The 18,812-nt window shown below is 38.5% G+C and overlaps 1 protein-coding gene across 1 annotated transcript in view; it reads left to right on the forward strand.

The window, feature by feature from the left end:
* babam2 (BRISC and BRCA1 A complex member 2) overlaps positions 1–18,812 on the forward strand; it is a 112,628-nt gene that overhangs the window by 54,911 nt on the left and 38,905 nt on the right. The window lies entirely within an intron of this gene.

Raw genomic sequence — 18,812 nt, forward strand, 5'->3', positions numbered from 1 at the left:
GCTTTCAGCTGATCTTCAGTTACATTTTCAGCTGAATTAAAGTATGTTTTTTAATCAAGTTTTTGGAGAACTTTTTTGCTGAATGATGGTGTATCTGTGCAGCACTTCAACATAGCATTTAGGCAGAAAGCAAGTTGCCCAAATGACATCGCCAAGTAATTACCAGTTTGCGCTTCACTAATGTAGTTTAAGAGTGAAATCTTAAAAGGCCAGCCAATTCTTCCATGCAGATAAACAATTATGTGGCTTTTAAATGGTGGACGTATTATAGCTTGATATGCTCTTAAAGATGAATTTAAATGTCAGGCATAAAAAGTGTGAAACTGAAGTATGGCATGAGAGTTCAGAGGGAGTTGAGTTGTTTTTTTTTATTGCTGGATTAAAAACAACAGTTTTCAGTAGATAAACATTCAAATTGCGAATTATACATTTGTAAATTTCAGGTGGTTGTGAAAATGTACATTTAAAAAACCTTAATTCCTGTTACTAATATAACAAAATATGATAAAAGCAAAGTCTAAACAGATGGCAGGAAATACACACTTCTTTGCTGAGTTTGCTGACACAGCATCATGAAACTTCTCTTTTGCAAGAACCTGGATGCGGTTGCAAAAGAAAAAGATAGTTTTTGAATTGTGAGTTATTACATAATGCAAGTTAGACACTGACAGCAGGATTTGGCTTTCCCTCCATAGGAACCCCAGGGAACTCTGACACTACTAACATGTTTCTTTGAAAGATGAGATCCTTAAAATGTCTCCTTGCTTGGACCATCCATTTGTTAATTTTAAAATAAAACATTAATCTGAAATGATGCATTACTAATCACTTGTAATGCATTTGAAAAATCATGACAATGTGGTCATTTTTTTTGCATTATAGTCGTAACATTTGATATATTTTCATTTTTATTTCCTATCTAACATTTGTCATGTATTTAATATTGTGTTTGACTAAAAAGATGTAGTGCACAGTCACGCTGTGACAAACTCAGCCTAACCAAGTCTTTTCCATGTGTCACATTGGGTACAGCATTGTTTTTTGTTTTGTTTCCTTAATGCCTCATTTTTGCATCTGTGAACATAGAGCTGATGTCACTTTCCCAAAAGCCCCTTTCTTTTTTCTCTCATCTTTCCAAAGAGCTTTCTCTCGAAAGCTTTGTGGCTTGTTAATATGCATTTTGACAATCTGTAGTCTGGCTTTTTGAAGTTTGTTATTCAACAGTGGAGACCTTCTCATGTGTCCACTTTGGTGCCAGAGTGAGACGGTGTGATCGGACACTGATGTTCCTTCACCCAGGAATTCACCTGGATCCCTTTGGAATTGCTTCTGGGATCTTTGGTTACCGTTCACATTAACAACAAATTTGTCCATGTGTGTGTTTCCTGTTTAATTAAGAAACTCTTGTTACTATCGACATTTAGCTATTGGTGCATCAAAATTAAACAAGGCAACTTACAGGAAAACTCTTTGCAGATCCCACCTTCTACTTTTTTCTTTCCTTGTTTATTCTTTTCTTTTCTCTTATTTACTACTTTGTTACACAAGAAACCAGTATTTATGACAATTTGACAGACATATGATAATTACCAGGATTTAGCAAGAACATTACATAACATAGCTGCATTTTATATTTATTTACATAATAAACTAATAGTAATTAATTGAGTAATTCAGATATGATCTGAAGTCTACACATCTGTTTTTAGAAACATTGTATACTATTTTACAAACTGATAAGTATGTAATTTCATTTGTTGAAACATGTTTATTTTTTGCAGTTTAATTATTTGGGTGATGAGAATACTAAACCTTTCAGTTTTGTTAAAAGAATCTTTGTCCATTCTTGCTGATTATAAGATTATTCATCTATCCCCGGTGGTCATCGTCTGATTTTCATGATGAGCCATACGTACATTTTCAATCAGACACGGATCTGAACCTCAGTACCGGTAAGTTCAGTTGAGGAAACACTCTGTTTTTCAGGATTGTTCTCTGAAGGGCCTTCTTGCCAACTTAGAAATGTAGCCACATTGAAAATGATTTTAATCTCAGATGGACCTGGAAACAGTTATACGTGCTTTTATCTCTTTAGTTGCTCTGCTCTGACTCTTTGTTATGGGCCTAACTCAGTCCAAACTTTCCTGATTAGAGTTAATTTAGAATGCAGCTGCCAGACTTTTAACTGGGACAAAGAAAAGACAGCGCATCACTCCAGTTATGACACAGTTGCCCTGTTAGGCAGCGAGAAACAGGATTGATGGAAAACTTTACTTAGTTCGTTGATTTTGAGTTTGTTTTTTTGTTTTTGGTTTGGTATAACCTGGCTTGGTTTATCTCAACAGTAAATTACTGATGAGCTTCCCTCCATTTCCACAACAAAGTCACTAAGGTTTTCATTGCACCTATAACTTTCAGTACAGATGGACTAAAACCTGAGGCCAAACAAACTCTCAAAGCCAAATATAGCCAAGCTGTTTTAGTTGCTGCAATTGGCGTCAATACTCTGTCTTTTTAACATTTTCAGTGGTTATTCACCTTAATGTAAATAAATTAACCTTTTCGTAAAAAAAAAAAAAAAAAAAAAAATGTACTGACTTTGTTGGAAGTCCAGAATTTTGTATCTGATTCGTGTCACTCATAAGCTCTACGGATCTGACGATACTGATGTGATTACTGCCAGGTGGTTTAACATCTGGCTCTTTTCAGCTTTCAACCCTGTGAGGATTCTAAACAATGAGAAAGTTAAGGGGAGTGTGGAAGAAGCTGCCTCCTTTAATGATAACGTGCTTTCATCTCACTTTTGTTTCAGGCTGTCTTGAAAAAAATCTGTCTTACATTGTCCACATTACTGAAATCAAAGGACACCTGTGTAGTAGCGTGTAAGGCTGTTTTTGGCTTGCTATATTAGGCAAATAATGTTTTTAATCTTTAGTGCATGCGAACAACCTCTGTGCAGTCCGTGTAAATGCACCTGTCGCTGTAACTGAAACATATGCCAGTTCATCTCCTAGTGAGGTAACGAGGACCTCTGCTTGGTTAAATTGCCGCAAGCCTTAATAGCTTTGGAGATACTGTAGCTTATAAACTTTTGTGACCTGATTAAAAACAGCATTTAATTTTAACCCCTTCATATGGTGCAGACTTTGTCTAATTCCTAACTGAATGTTATATCTCACTTTAGACTTCTAAAGTTAATTGGTTAAATTAAGTCTAAAGTTCAGTCAATTAATCAATGTATTGATATACTTCAACTACATCCAGCAAATTATTTCTTATTATTATATTATTCACAGAAAAACAAAATAATCACAGTAAAAAGCACCTTTGAGTGCATAAGTAAGGTGTCGAGCTGCCATGTACTACTAGGATAGACTCAGGCCACGTTTACACATAGCAAAAATGTAATGTATTTACAAAAACGGATATTTCCCCCTCTACGTTTTGAAAAATACCATCATTTACATCAGATCGTTTTCAAAAACTCTTCATTTACACGAATCCGCATAAATACGCTGTTAAGGTGCTATGAGCAGCCAAACCTACAGGGGGCAGTGTAACGAGAAGATAAAGTCATGCTAGCCAATCAGAATCCTGGAAAAAAACATCAACAAATGACACGAGTGACTACAGTAGCCAAACTAATTGTAAACACAGGTCGCACTCATGACGCTGGTGATGTTTCTGTCGCTTAATGTGACGTTCTGAAGCCTAAATGTCCGTTGCCCTCCGTTTACAAGCAAACGTGAACACTGAGTTTTGGCAAATCTCCACTTTGCCCGGAGTTTTCAGAAATGATCGTTTTTGGTGTAAACAAACGGCCAAAACTGTCTACCTGCTTGTAAACAAAGGGAAATGGACATTTAGGCTTCAGAACGTCATGTTATGCGACAGAAACGTCACCAGCGTCATGTGTGCCACCTGTGTTTACAATTTGTTTGGCCACCGTCAATATTTTCTTGTATTTAACTTGTTTTATATTCAAACGTCACACTTAAAAGTAACTCCACTTCTCTGTCACTCCAAACGAAAGACTCTCGTTCATCTCGGAAGTAACTGGAAGTTACTCGTGTCATTTGTTGATGTTTTTTTCCAGGATTCTGATTGGCTAGCATGACTTTATCTTCTCGTTACACTGCCCCCTGTAGGTTTGGATGCTCATAGCACCTTAACAGCGTATTTATGCGGATTCGTGTAAATGATGGTATTTTTCAAAATGTAGAGGGGGAAATATCCGTTTTTGTAAATACCCGGCTATGTGTAAACGTGGCTAAAAATTATAAAAGTATAAAGTAGTTCTCAGGAAGTTCCTGTTCTCTGCTAATAATATCTGATAGAGCATGTCTTACTAAATTCTCTAAATAATTAAATCCATCTATCCATCCATGTTCTATACCCGCTTTATCCTGTGCTGAGCTGACGTGTTATAAACAAGACGAGAGGACTGTGCTTCCAAATTACTGCATATCTCCTAAGATACTTAGATATGACATAGCAAGACAGACAAGATATTGTAACTTTCATCCAAATGCTAAAAAAAGAAATGTCATGGAAACCAGACAGTGTTTAATCCATGTTCTTGTAAATATCAATTTGTGGTTAGTGATGCCTCTGAAACACACAGCCAAATGTAAATATTGAACGTGTGACATAATTACTACTGTTAAACCGTTGAACCACTCTGGTGCTTGTTCCAAATGTTTTTGATTTTTCTAAGGGTAGTTATAAAGTCAGACCAAACAAAAAAGCAGATTCATGTCTGTTTCTTTTGGTTTGTAAAAGTAAAGTTAGACCAACTTTCCTTTTGTTAAAACACGTTTACATGTTACTGTCTTCACACATAGTCCTGTAGTAGCACACTTACGGATCAGCATGAAGAGGGAACCATGTAAACATATGGAGGAGTCTGTTGTTTTGGACGCACCACCGTCCTGTTTGGCTGAACTTGTCAGGCAGGCGCAGGAAAATCAGGCCCAACTTTAAAAGCGATATCACATTTGTGTGTATACGTGTGTGTCAGAAACAAAACATAAATGTAAGTCCTATACTGTATATTCTTACATCATTTTTATGTATTTGTTTTTATTGTGTTAGTACCAATGTTTTCGACTTTGGCCCTGCACTATGACTACTTGTGTCTCTTTAGCATTATTAAACTGGTTTACATATGTGAACGCGACCAGCGACACAGCAGAAGGTAACAGAAGTGTTTGGGCTATTAGTTAGGCCCACACATACTTCTACAATGAGTCACTTGTAATTATTTCACCTTAATAAACCACTACAATAGATTGAAAATAGAATATTTATATATATGTGATCAAACTGTAAACTTTCAGTTTTACAAGGTTTTTTTTTTACAGCCATTTTAAGCAAGGTAGTGCCATTTTTAGGGGCTCAAAAGTACTTGGACATTTGAATTAAAAAAAAACATGTTAAGCTGCTGGGCGGTGGTCTATGCCCTTGTTACCTAAACAAAAAATAAGAAAAAAGGTCTGGAGTTCATATCATTGAGTTGGCTTTTGGCAGCTGTTTGACTGAAACTACCAATATGAGATCCAAGGAGATCTCAGTGCAAATGAAGGAGGTCATTATTACACTGCTACAGAAATCAAAACTACAGAAATGAATGTTGTCAGGAAATGGCAACAAACCTTGGGCGTGACTTCTTTAGCACATTTTGAAAAGGAGAGAAAGCACTGATGAGATCAACAACATCAAAAGGCCTGAAAGACCACAGAGACTAACCAAAGTGGATGATTTCATAATCTTTTCCGTGGTGAAGAAAAACCCCTTCACAACATGACAGAATAGTCTGGTTTGCGTGTGCAGTGGCTGCGTAGTGAATCTTGTCCTCCTTTATACTGTGAAAACATGTGTTTTCATTTGCAATAACATTTTTGCTGCTTCTATTCTGGTGTTATAATAAATTCACAAGCATAAATGTGGCAGCGGAGAGTTTGCTCCTTCATTTACATCCAGGTAGAATTGCGTCATCAGCCCTGCTGCACTTCCATGCTCCCGTTACTTGCTGCATCCGTCGTGTGCTGCACTGACAGACAACAGGTGAGAAAGGTGGACTGGGGCATGATCCACCATTTCTTGTTGTGACACATGACTAGTAGCACCAGCATCTGCATGAGGATATACTTAGGAACAGCAGAAAAAACACAAGCTCTGTGACCTTTTACGGTTTTCTTATTAATATGCAACAGCTTTTTTTTTCATTTTCAAAAAAACAAAAAATGTTTTTGGTTGTACAGTATATGACACTGCTAAATTTAGCCATGTGTTTCTCATCAGAAGCACTTAGTGCACTCTTATCCCATTGATGGCACACATTTGGTCTATAAAGTCTTTCTAGATCATATAGCAAGATGCGGCAGCATATGCTGTGACTAATGTCACAGAATGCCTCTGACGCTGATGAATTGATAATTTTTTGCACTGGATAAACATATTCCTCACTGTATCTGAGTCATGTGTTGAGTCACGATGCCATAACAGACATGCATTCAGGGACCAGCATGTCTCACCTTGATGATGATGATGACACAAGTAATATCTTTATCAGTGCTGGTCTCTGTATGTTTTATCTTGTTTTTCTGAAGACAGGAAGTGAGAATAGCATTTCTTGCTCTTTAATTTAAAATATAGGGGTTTGTATATACTTGTTGGAAACCCACCCACTGATTATATTCCCATGAGAAGATAAAAATAAAGCACTCATATTCTATATCAGGAGCTGATGAAATATCTCATGTCTTTTAGAAGTCATGTAACATTGGAAACTACCATCACATCTTTTTCATATAAAGGGAAAAAGTATGATTTAAGGTGACGAGTGAAAGCACCTCAGCATCTTCTATGCAGTAAGACGGTAAAGGAAACGTACAGCCTTAGGTGGGGTGGTTAAAGAGCAGGGAGCTCTAATACTCCCCAGTGCTCCAGTAACCCCAGTGTGACTCTTGGAAACCAAAGGTCGCCCTCACCTCCCGTCTCCCTCTGTGAATCTTCAACCCCCTCCTCGCTCCCAAAACCACCTACACTCCGTCTCCGAACGAGCATTCCCACCCACCTGCCTGTACCCCCTGCTGAGCATCAGAGGTTTTCCAGCGTTACGGTCCCAGGAGAATCTTACCCCCCACAACCACCACCACCCTCCAACTCCTCAATCTCTGTTCTCCCTCCCCTCACTACCCCACGCCTCCACGGAATTACTTCCATATGGCCTACTTTCCGCCCTCACACTCCAAGAAGTTATAGAATTGTATTTTTCTATAACATATCTAGATGTTCATCTTTCTGACATTATCCCACACTCTTTACTTCTATCTTTGGTGTGTTACTCTTTGCATTTTTTTTTTTTAATTGTAACTTAATATTTTAATAAGATAAGATTGTCCTTTGTTTCTCCTTCAATGGGGAAATTCACTTTGTGCAGCAGCAGTACACTCAACACACACATGCAGGAAAAGGGTAAAAAAAAAAGTTTAAAAAAATATATAATTACGAAATGTAAACAGTATATACATTGGAATGAAAAATAAAAACTAGTGTAGTACGGGAAAGAAAGAAAAACAGTGCAAAAAAAGCAGGTAGGATGTGTATGAGGTAGACGGATATTGCACATGTTATTATTGTCCATTACTACTAATGTCTCTGTACAGTACTTTAACTTTAACTTTAATCTGGTTGATTCTTCCTTAAATGTCCCCTAGAAATGTACCAGTTCATCCATCCGTTTTCTGTCTCTGGTTTATTCTATGCAGGAGTTTTAGGAGCCAGAGCTTATCCAGTAAATAACTCTGGTCCAGCCTGCTTCTCTGCATCCCGGTTTTCAGTTTCCTCCAGAGCCATTCTCAAGAAAACCCAAAACCTTGTTACGATTTGTACTGTTTTTGGTTTTTTAATTTCAACATCCTTGCGAGACCAGAATAAGTTGATTAAAAGTCTAGTGGGACATAAAACCCCTGCAAAACTGTTAGTGAAGCAATATTAATGCAATTACAATTATCAGCCACAGAAAAAATAAAATACCAAAGAAACAAAACACATTTTTTTTCTTCATGTGATCTCATACTTCAGTTATAAGTTGCCATTGACAAATTGTTTTTTTCTGTAGTTTCTTTTCTTTCATCTCATGATTTCACAGTACAACAAGGCTTCCGATTAATTAGAAATGTGAACATTTTTAAAAGAAATATGAGACTAATGTTTCAGTTGGAAGGCAGTGACCAACATGTCACTCTGAACTGTGTCATCAGTGTAAACATACCACATGGATTCATTAATTTATGAATATTTTACAATCCTCATGTAAAACAATATTCATTAACCAGCCTTCTGGTTTTGAATGTCCTCATCATACTCTTTGCACTGACTGTACAACACAGACCACATAACGACAGTGACATGTTATGTGCGAACTATCAGTTACGCTTCGTGACAGTCAAACATGACTCAGGTCACAGTGAAATTTCACCAGCTTGTCTTACTTTCTCAATGGTGCATATAAAACTTTGTGAATAAGGCATTCTCTTCTGATGCTCAGATGGAGATGGACCTCATATCTGCATAACCATAATGACCAGCTGAATACTTGGCCGCAGTCTATTTGGTTGCATGACAACTTACAAGGATGTAAATGTAATAAGAGTATTATATTCTATTGTCAATATTTACATTAAATTGTATTTATCTGATTTATTTTTTTAGCTTTTATCCAAAGCGACTTACAAAAAGAGGAACACAATCAATCCAAAAAGTAGAGGGAGGCTTGCAGTATGCCAAAAGTGCAGTTTTTAAAAGGACAAAGACAATTACAATGTGCAAGCAGAACATGTAATCAAAAGTACTGCTAGAAAATCATCTTGAATAGAGAAATACAAATGAGAATAGGATTCGGTTAGGCAGTTAGATGATGAAAGAAAACACCCATTTTCAAGAGCCTCTTTTAGATACAGAGGGACACCCATGTTCTGATAGCGATTGGCATGTTGTTCCCCCACTGTGGAACAGTCTGTGAGAACTGGCTGGACCGAGACGGCCCTGTGTATCGGAATGGCACTGCCAGATGGCATTCCCTTAGGAGCCAACGAGCAGCCTGAATGATTGAGTTGAGTTAGGTGGATTGTTGTACAGTGCAAATCAGCATGACTGAAGGATGTGAAGGATAACTGGTCACAGACTTGTCACCCCCTTGGAAGGTGTAAATGTGGTGACGTTGATTTTGAAATCATGATGGAAAGATTGATGTGTATGAATGACCAAGAGCTCGGTCTTAGAGAGGTTTAGTTGAAGCCGACGTTGCTTCATCCATGAGGAGATGTCAAACAGGTACTGTAGGCCCAGAGCCCTGACCTAAACCCAATTGAGCATCTCTGGAGAGATTTGAAAATGACTGTCCACCAACATTCACCGTCCAACCTGACAGAGTTGGAGAGGATCTGCAAGGAAGAATGGCAGAGGATCCCCCAAAAACGTGTTGCATCATTGCCAAGAAGACTCATGGCTGTACAGTAATCCCTCGCTATAACGCGGTTCACCTTTCACGTCTCGCTGCTTCACAGATTTGCATTGTGCATCGTGTTCTGCATTCTGATTGGCTAAACATTCTCCCCGCTTCTTCACTTCCTGTGTCAATAACGTTGGTTGCTTAGCAACAATGCTGAAAACGGCCAATGAGCTTCAGCAGCAGCTCAAGAACAGGACCCCTTTGATGAATCGTTCATTACAGTTCTCAGATATAATTGATGGTGGCATGTCGGTTTATAAGAATCTTTTTGCCCAGAAGAAAAAAGAGCGACAACAACGACCCATAACTATGTTCTTCTCTTGAAAAAACTCACCTGCACCGCAGGCTTTAGAAGAAAAAGACGCTACAGAGCGAGTCAGGATGCAGCGGCTCAGAAGAGCAGTGAAATACGCGGCAGTCACTATTTGTCCTCCTGTACTTATTGTATTTTTTTTTTTTCATAATCATTTTTCATTTTCTCCTGTTCAAATCCAATTAATCGGGTTGCGGTGGGGCGGTGCTGATCTCCGCAATTATAAGCTTTGTAAAATAATTGTAAAAAATGTTTTAAAAAAAGGTTGCTACTTCGCGGATTTCACCTATCACGGGTTATTTTTGGAACGTAACCCCCGCGAAAAAACAGGGATTACTGTACTCGCTTACCTGAATACTGAGCAAAGGGAACTGCACCAAGAGTGGAGGAGGGGGGGACACAACCATAATTGTTTTGTCAGTTTAAACTTTATATTTTTGAGGTAGTAGATCTGTCAGTTTGTGATGTTGATGTTATCTTTTTAAAACTTTCTTTAAAATAAAAAGCGTTAATTATATTATTATTAGTCTGTATATGGTATTTACTGGCCAAAATAAAATGTGAAAGAATTAAAACAAAAATGCCTAGTCTTTAGAAGAATTTTTTTTATACTAAACGTACATAATATTGTGTTGGCATTTAAATCACCCTTTAGGTTTTATTGAAGGAAAAAAAATTGTATATTAAATCGCAATATTGGGGGAAATAAATTGCAATTATATTTTTTTCCAAAATTGTTCAGCACTAATATTCTTCCCTTAACTTTTGCTTCTGAGTCTCCTGAGGAGTAAGTGTGAGTGTGTGTGATTGACCGTTTGTTGCCGTGTGATGGACTGGTGACCTGTCGAGGACATACAGTACGCCTTTTGCTCGTAGAGAGGTGTGATATGCCCCAGCAGATTCCCGCAATCTCCAATAGATTAAAAGAATAAACAGGTAGTTGATGGATGGATAGATGGATGATTTGTGGCCGCACCTATTAACATGGCAACAGGTCTCGTCTATTGTAAAGCTTAAAGTAAAGCCTGAGACTGGGTACTATAAGTGAAATAGAATAGCATAGTTAATCGTTTACTAGCCTGGGATTATGTTTGAAGAGGCACACAATATGTACTGATAGTCACATAATATTATGTGCTAAGTCGCACATTAAAACTGGAAAAGAGAGCTTGCGTGAGATTTCAAAATAAAGTATTGGGTACTCACAGGAATATGCACCACATTTTCATGCTCTTGCAAGTTCTGTAGTTTGAGACAGATCATCATGGTCCCAATAAAGCAACAAAGCCTTTCTCGCAAGCCCACTGCCACATCATCAGGAGAAACACCCTTAAGTATCTCTTTCAATCAGAGAATGAAAGTCATGCTGTAAGATACTTCTACCACCTTGGCCCTCCTTTAAGTTTGTGATGGATATCGAAACCAATGACAAAAACAAAACTCAGTACGTCCAACCTTCAGTCACTTTCTTATGGTCAAGGGCTTAGAGTATTTGCTTTATATTGTTAAACTTTTTTTTTTTTTTTACTTTGTTAAAAGTTGTTCACTTGTTCACAGCTTTGTAATATATTTGTATTTGTCAAATTGAATGGAAGCATAACTTTTGATTACAGGGCAGTTGTGTGAAAAAATGTTTGCCCCCTTCCTGATTTTTTTGCATGTTTGTCGCACTTAAATGTTTCAGATCATCAAACAGATTTAAATATTAAACATAGATAACACAAGTAAACACAAAAGGCAGTTTTTAAATGAAGGTGTTTATTATTAAGGGGAAATAAAAATCCAAACCTACATGGTCCTGTGTGAAAAAGTGATTGCCCCCTGAACCTAATAACTGGTTGGGCCAGCCTTAGCAGCAACAACTGCAATCAAGCGTTTGCGATAACTGGCAATGAGTCTCTTACAGCGCTGTGGAGGAATGTTGGCCCACTCATCTTTGCAGAATTGCTGTAATTCAGCCACATTGGAGGGTTTTTGGAGCATGAACCGCCTTTTTAAGGTCATGCCACAGCATCTCGATCGGATTCAGGCCGGGACCTTGAATAGGCCACTCCAAAGTCTTCAATTAGGTTTTCTGGAGCCATTCAGAGGTGGACTTGCTGGTGTGATTTGGATCATTGTCCTGCTGCAGAACCCAAGATCGCTTCAGAAGATCGCTTCAGATAACTTAGTTCTTCAGATAACAGATAATGTTGACTAATATAGTGTGTCATATGTAATATTAACATTATATTTGTTCCTCTCCTCTCTCTGTTCCTTGTCCTCTCTGTCCCCCTGCTTTTCTTCCTCTACGGTGCTGGCGTTGGCCAGGAGGGCCTCCTCTCAATGGCTCAAAACCAAAAGTTAATCACTTCTAAGAGGGGTGATGCCCTGCCTCTAAAATATTAATGTAAATCTATTCATAAGTTGTTTAATAAATCAGCCATGCAGTGAAACCAACTGAGCCAAAAATGATACCTACTTGGGGGAGGAAAAAATTATTTCAGATTAATTAATAATGAGACCCTAAGAACAGCACTATTTGTCAAGCCTAATGCTGTTTTTATTTCTTAGACTTAAGTGAACATGATCAGTTATTCCTTGGCTCAACTCCTAACTTGCCACAAAGCTTTATTTACGCATTATCAAAAATTAAACAGAAAACCAACCAAACCAATCACTGGCATGTCCACATCCTGCAGTTTGAATCGCTGATATTGCACGTTGGATTAGAATCTAAGAGATAAAACTGTCTTGTCCAGTGAGATGTAACTTTTTCAGGTTTTCATTTGTCAGTGATCACAAAGAGAGGCTGCTATTCTGATCGTTAACTGAACATCTTGTAGTTTCATGATTTCCGTGCACCAGTCGTACAGGGATGAAACGCTGTGTCCAGCGTATATGGGGCAGCACTCAAAGCTGCTCGCCTAGAAGCTGGACATGTCCTCACACAACAACCCCGTTGTCAGTCAAGCTGCCCCATCCCGAATGGCTTGACATTTAGAACTGGGCAAAGAATGCACACAAAGTGCCCTTAACTTCTCAGTTTAAGCCCTGCAGTATAGAGGCCTTGTGTAGCATTCGCGGATGAGTGTGTTTGAGTATGTTATGACTTTGGCCAGACTTAGTCCAGCATAAGGACAGCTGTCACATTTCCAACCTGTCACATGCAACACAGAGGAGATGCCAGAGGCCGGGGCATCGGGAAGGACAAGGACGGACACAGGGGAGTGTCTGCTTATATGTGCATGCATGTGCTTGTTTGAAAGACTTGGAGGGTCCCTCTGACTTTGATACCCCACACACACGTGTGTGCTCTTCAGTCAGGCTCTGAAAGACACTCCTTGAGCACTTGAGTCACTTTCTCGGGGGTCAAGTTGTAACCGCTGCCTTAGTGTCCACACAGGACCGCTACGGGACACACTCCCTGTCATGCAGTCCTCTGACTGAATCAGTTTCAAAGCCTGTTACTGACTGATGAAAAAGTATCTTCATTAAGGTCTTGCCTGTGGACCAAAGGGTTTTCCTGTAATGGCCCCTGTTAACTAACTCAGCAGTTGCCCTCAAGAGTATTAGGTTGAAAGGGAAAACAATAATATAATTTGTAGCCCTTTATTTCAGTACAAAGGGAAATACTCTTGTATTCCAATCTGAGTGATGACTTTAGGGCAATCTGGCTAAAAGGTCAACATTCTAGTTGAGATATGTTTTAACAAGACCTCTGTATAGATGTTTAAGGTTTAAGGTCAAATGCATCCAAATTACCACCATGCTGTTTCTTCTGAAACCAAAAGCAGCTATTGGGAATTTATTTGTATTGGTACTCAAAACTGTGGTTTACTTTCTGATTTAAAAAAATACAGTACAGTGCAGGGGGATCTTAATAATCATGACAATAGTACACTATTACACTACAGTATATATTATATGTACCCCCCCAATTTTTTGCATGCTCCACTTGTAATTGACTTTTGTTAGATTACTTGATTTTTATTTCTTACTCAGGACATTCAGTGAAGACAGAAAAGTAAGACTTTCATTGTACATATGACACTAAACTCTTTGAATTCTTGGATTGGGTGGGGTGGGGTACAAGTAACAAAAGTACACTATTGTTACTCCTACAATTTTGTTTCTGCTAAAAACTTGTCTCATATTACCTTAAAGCAGCACAATGTAACTTTCAGCTTTTGTTAAGTTTGGCGGCTCCTTTGGACAAAAGCGGTAGTGCTTTACCAGTAGTGTGGAAGGTGGAAAAGTTACATTGTGCTGCTTTAATTCATCCTGCTATACAAGTATATATTTTTGCGATATTTTCCTATTACTCCATTTCCTCTGTTGCTGACAGTTTTACAAGTTTACAAATGTCCTGGCACCGTTACAAAACTGCCTCTGGTAGTGTGAAAATCAAATTCCTTAATTGGCATTTTGGCATGGGTAAGGCAAATTAGCTTGTGTAAAATAAAAATTAGGGGTGTCAAATTAGCAAGTTAATTGTGATTAATTAATTACAGGCATATTTAGCGTGTTGTTTTTTAATCACTTAATCTATTTTTTAATCTCTAACTTTACTTTTTCTGTTTGCGAGTTGCCTTTATTTTGAAATCTGTGTTTGTGCGGTGGGCTTGTTGTGCTTGAGTCGTGGGTGGAAAACAACGGTCAGTCCCACCTTGAAGATGTTGATTGGTTGTTACAATGTGTGGGCGTGGTTAGCTACGCTGGTAGGGTCTCATTTTATCTGGACAGGTGGGGGGATTAGCGGAGAAGAGAGGTGAAAATGGAGGAGTATGTGAAAGTTGTCGGTCCAGTGAATGGGGAATATACATTCTTAAAACGCTGCGACGGCACCATTCATAAAGGTAGAGTGATATGTCTTTGTGTAAAGCACTTTCCTCACCACCGAAGCAGCTCAAGTTTATCCACATAAACGTAGAGCACCCGGTCAGGAGCGCAACCACAGCTAACGTTAGCAGCAACGATGTTGCCACAGCAACGCTCTTCCCCAAGCTAAACTGGAGGAGAGCAGCCGCGCATGCGCACGTCTGCGACCGAGAGGCTGGCGAATGTTCCTGCCAAGTGGATGTAAATAGCTAGGACTGCATCTGTTCAAGTCTGTTAAATATTTTGTTATATATCAACGTTTTTTATATGCCACAATAATGTAATGAATTCAAAGGAAAAACACCTCAAGTTGAGGGTTTTTCTCAGCAATTTTTAGGTGAGATTAAAAAAGAGATTCATTAGAATAATTAATTACAAATCTTAATTAATTAATCTCAAGGTCCATTTATAAATAGCAAAATGTTTAATTATAATCTGGGGCCGAGTTGGTTTTTTCCGGGTGCTCCGCCTTCCTCCCACAATCACAAAACACCTACGTTAGATTAATTGATCATTCTAAACTGCCGGAGGGTGTGAGTGTGAGCTTGTATGGTTGTTTCTTTATTTACGTGGCCCTGGACAGACTGGCTCCCTGTCCCGAGTGTACCGCTGCCTTTCCACTGTAATGAGCTGGGATCCCCTCAACAGCCCCATGTGACCCTGGATAGGATTAAGCAGGAATAGGAAATGGATGGATGGATGGATGGATGGATGGATGGATGGATGGATGGATGGATGGATGGATGGATGTGAAACGGTTTGATTGACAGTTGTTTTAGCCAATGCCTTGTCATCAGTCATCATTATTCCATAAAGCTCCTTTATTTATTTATTTTTTAAAGTGCATCCAAAAGATGGCTGGATGGCTTGGTTCTAAAGCAGGCTGATGTAAGTTTTATTAAAGACTATATTTTGCTAATTGTATCCCAAAAAAAAACATTTTTTTGCAAGGTATGCACCAGTCCACTTATTTCCACTGTGATGTGATTCCAATAGTGATTCTAATTAAAGGGGGTTTTTGTTTGTTGTTTTTGAACTGAATATTTGCAATACAAATATAAGAACTATGGAATAAACAAACATCTGCATTATTCATCCCTTTAAATACCGGTAAATGAAATATCACACTTTACTCTTAAATTTGACAAACTTGTAAAAATCTAATGTCTAATCCTTGTGTAGACTCCACTACTCAAAAACTATTTTTGTGTGTGTTTTTCTTTGCACAACACATTCAACACAATTTAAGGAGTCTGCCTTTAGTTTTTTGTTTGTTTCACTGATGCAGTTTGACTTGTGACAGCTTTCCGCTGTCATGAGGGACGAGATGAGTCTGAATGATTCTGCAAAGAGGTTCTCCCTTCAAACATTGCCCTCGGTCTCACCGAATAGAGGGATCTTCTGCTGTGGCCCATGTAGAGCGGTGCCATGCTCATCTTCTGGCTCTCTCACCTCACTATTCGCTGTCATACATCTGTTTACTTTTTCCCAATCCAAAGGATGCATCCATGGGATCAAAATGAAAATGAGAACAAAACCTGACAGCGACAAACTGGAGCAAAACAATCTCTTCCCAAACCCCAGTATCCGCTCCGTCCCTACATCTCCACGCCTATTCCTATCTGTCCCATGTCATCAGTGGCAGAGGCCTGAAGCGCTCCTGTGAGGCAGAGGGCAGTTTTTGTTTACTGATGCACAGTATATTAATGTGAGTTGATTTCATCAGGCAACACTTTTGGATGCCACACTATCTGTTGTCTTACTCTGACTCTGTTATACTTCATATTTCTTTAGCTACTAATGTATTTGATGCGACAGGGCAGATGTGTGACAGTCAGCAGAGCCTTGGTTGTTCATTGTTCTGCGACAGTAATGATCTACTGGTATTTGATTATCTTTTCATTTGCATTTCACGAATCCCATCCATTGCTCTTGATATTTGTCATACACGAGGCCCCTAGTAATTTTTACGGATTATCTCTAATTTTATCAATTCACTTTTTTTTGCCCCGATTAAATGCAATGATCAGTGTTATCAAATTAACTGCAGAAGAATTACTTCCACCCTACTTGGGAAGGAGATGTTCAGTGAAGGAATTATTTTTTTCTGCCCACTCAAGCCTCTCTCTCTGTCTCTCTCTGTCTGTCTCCATCTCTCTCTCTCTCGCTGAAAGAAGTGGTTGGTTGCTTTCCTTATCAGCAGGCCAAAGTGTGTAATTACTTAATAGCCTGCTCACATTTGGGGCTGCTTTGCTGCAAACTGGTTATAGTGTGCCTCCGTCCATCATGTATGGTGCTTAGATCTGCTCTCACCATGGCAGGCAGCAATTATAACAAATGGATGAGTTCAAACCATCTGTAAGACATTTGATTAACACTGCAGAGCCTCTCTCAGCAAAGGGAGTCCAGAATTGGTCATGATGTGGAAATGCATTAATGACATAGCGTGCAAAGTAGCCACGCTCTAGGAAAAAAGTAACGGAATGAGAAATTAAACCTTAGAGAGACTGATGGGGTTGGTAGCATTAGCTTCGGGTGGCCTTGTATCCATCTCACACATGATTTGAACGGTGCTCCCAGTCAACAGCTCGGACACATGGTACTGATGAAATTAATATGGCGTGAAACAAAGCAGATGTTTCTTTTGGGGCTATTCTTATTTTGTTGTGTGATCTCATTCAATATTTTGCCATTTGCCATTCCTGCATATTTGTTAACATGTATCTTTTTAAAAATGTTTTCATCTAAAAGCAAAGTTTGGGATGATGACAAAAAAAAGCAAAATGGTACAGAAGAGAAACAAAACCAAAGAATGCTTTGTCCTTTGATATGCACCATTGCCACAGTCATGTTTGAACCTAAATCTGAAACATTTTAAATGTCATATCATGTCTGTAAAGATATCACTTGTGAAAATCACATTCAAAAATGGAATTTTAGGATGAATAACAGAATAATCCCAAAAGTCACTGGAAGGTATAAAGGTCTGGATAGAAGTCAGAGATTCTGTAACCTCTGTAACGTCAACCGTATTGGAGATGAGTTTCATATTTGGTTTGAATGTAAAAATGTAAATATAATGAATCTCTGACAAAAATACTTACCAACGTATTATACAAACCGACTATCTATGTTTAATTTTATTTTTACTTCAATCTAATAAGTTAAATGTTATTTATAAATTAGGCGCCTTTTTGAAGAATGTCCTTCCTCTGTTTAAATGATTTTTATTGTATTTTTTTCTTTGCCAAATTGAGTATTTTAGTGGAACATGTACAGCCTGCCACTTGCTACAAATGTTTGTGTTCTGTGCTCCATACCATGTGATCATGGTTGTGAGTTAAAATAAATGATTGATTGATTGATTGATTGTAAAAAGGTTAAAGTTGGACGTAGTATTGTTTTTACCTCATGTAATCGCTAATGTAGCCACAGCAGCATAGCAACAGTACAGCAGCTTAGGTTCTGCTTCTATACCGGCTCATACAGATGTGTTCCAGCGCAGACTGTGGATAGGCCAGCACTCAGACACTGACACACAGACGTAGTCTACAGCCTTTTATAAAAAGCATGAAGCATAAAATATAATTTGGGTCACATCTATGGGTCACATGTAAGTAAATCTTGAGCAGTTATGTTCTTTTTAAACAGCTGTTACTAATGACAACCGTGAGCAGCCTCTTCACAACACAGTGATTCAGCAACGGAGTTTCTGCAGTCAGAGGCTTCTTCAGATGTGCTGCAGCACAGGAGATCCTTCCTGCCCACAGCTATAAACCTCTAACTGACTCTTTCAAGAGACTTAAATCACTGCAACAATTAATTTCCTTGAGGGAGATTAATACTTTTTTTGAAATTGAATTGAATTAGAAATGGTTACATATCTGTTACATTATGTGGTAGGAGATGAAGAGGTAAATGTTTATAGACCTTCTAGCTGGCTGCACTGAACTTGCTTAATGATGACCTTCATGGAACAAATGTTCAATAAATGCTCATGTCACTAAATATGAGATGTATTTGATGCCACCGTAGGGGGCTTGTTGAAAATCTGAGCCCAAAAGGATGCAAAATCAGATGTTTAGCATCCACCATAACGTGATATGAAAGGGATTAGAAATG

The sequence above is a fragment of the Cololabis saira genome, chromosome 16, assembly GCF_033807715.1.
Source record: "Cololabis saira isolate AMF1-May2022 chromosome 16, fColSai1.1, whole genome shotgun sequence".
Taxonomy (NCBI): Eukaryota; Metazoa; Chordata; class Actinopteri; order Beloniformes; family Belonidae; genus Cololabis; species Cololabis saira.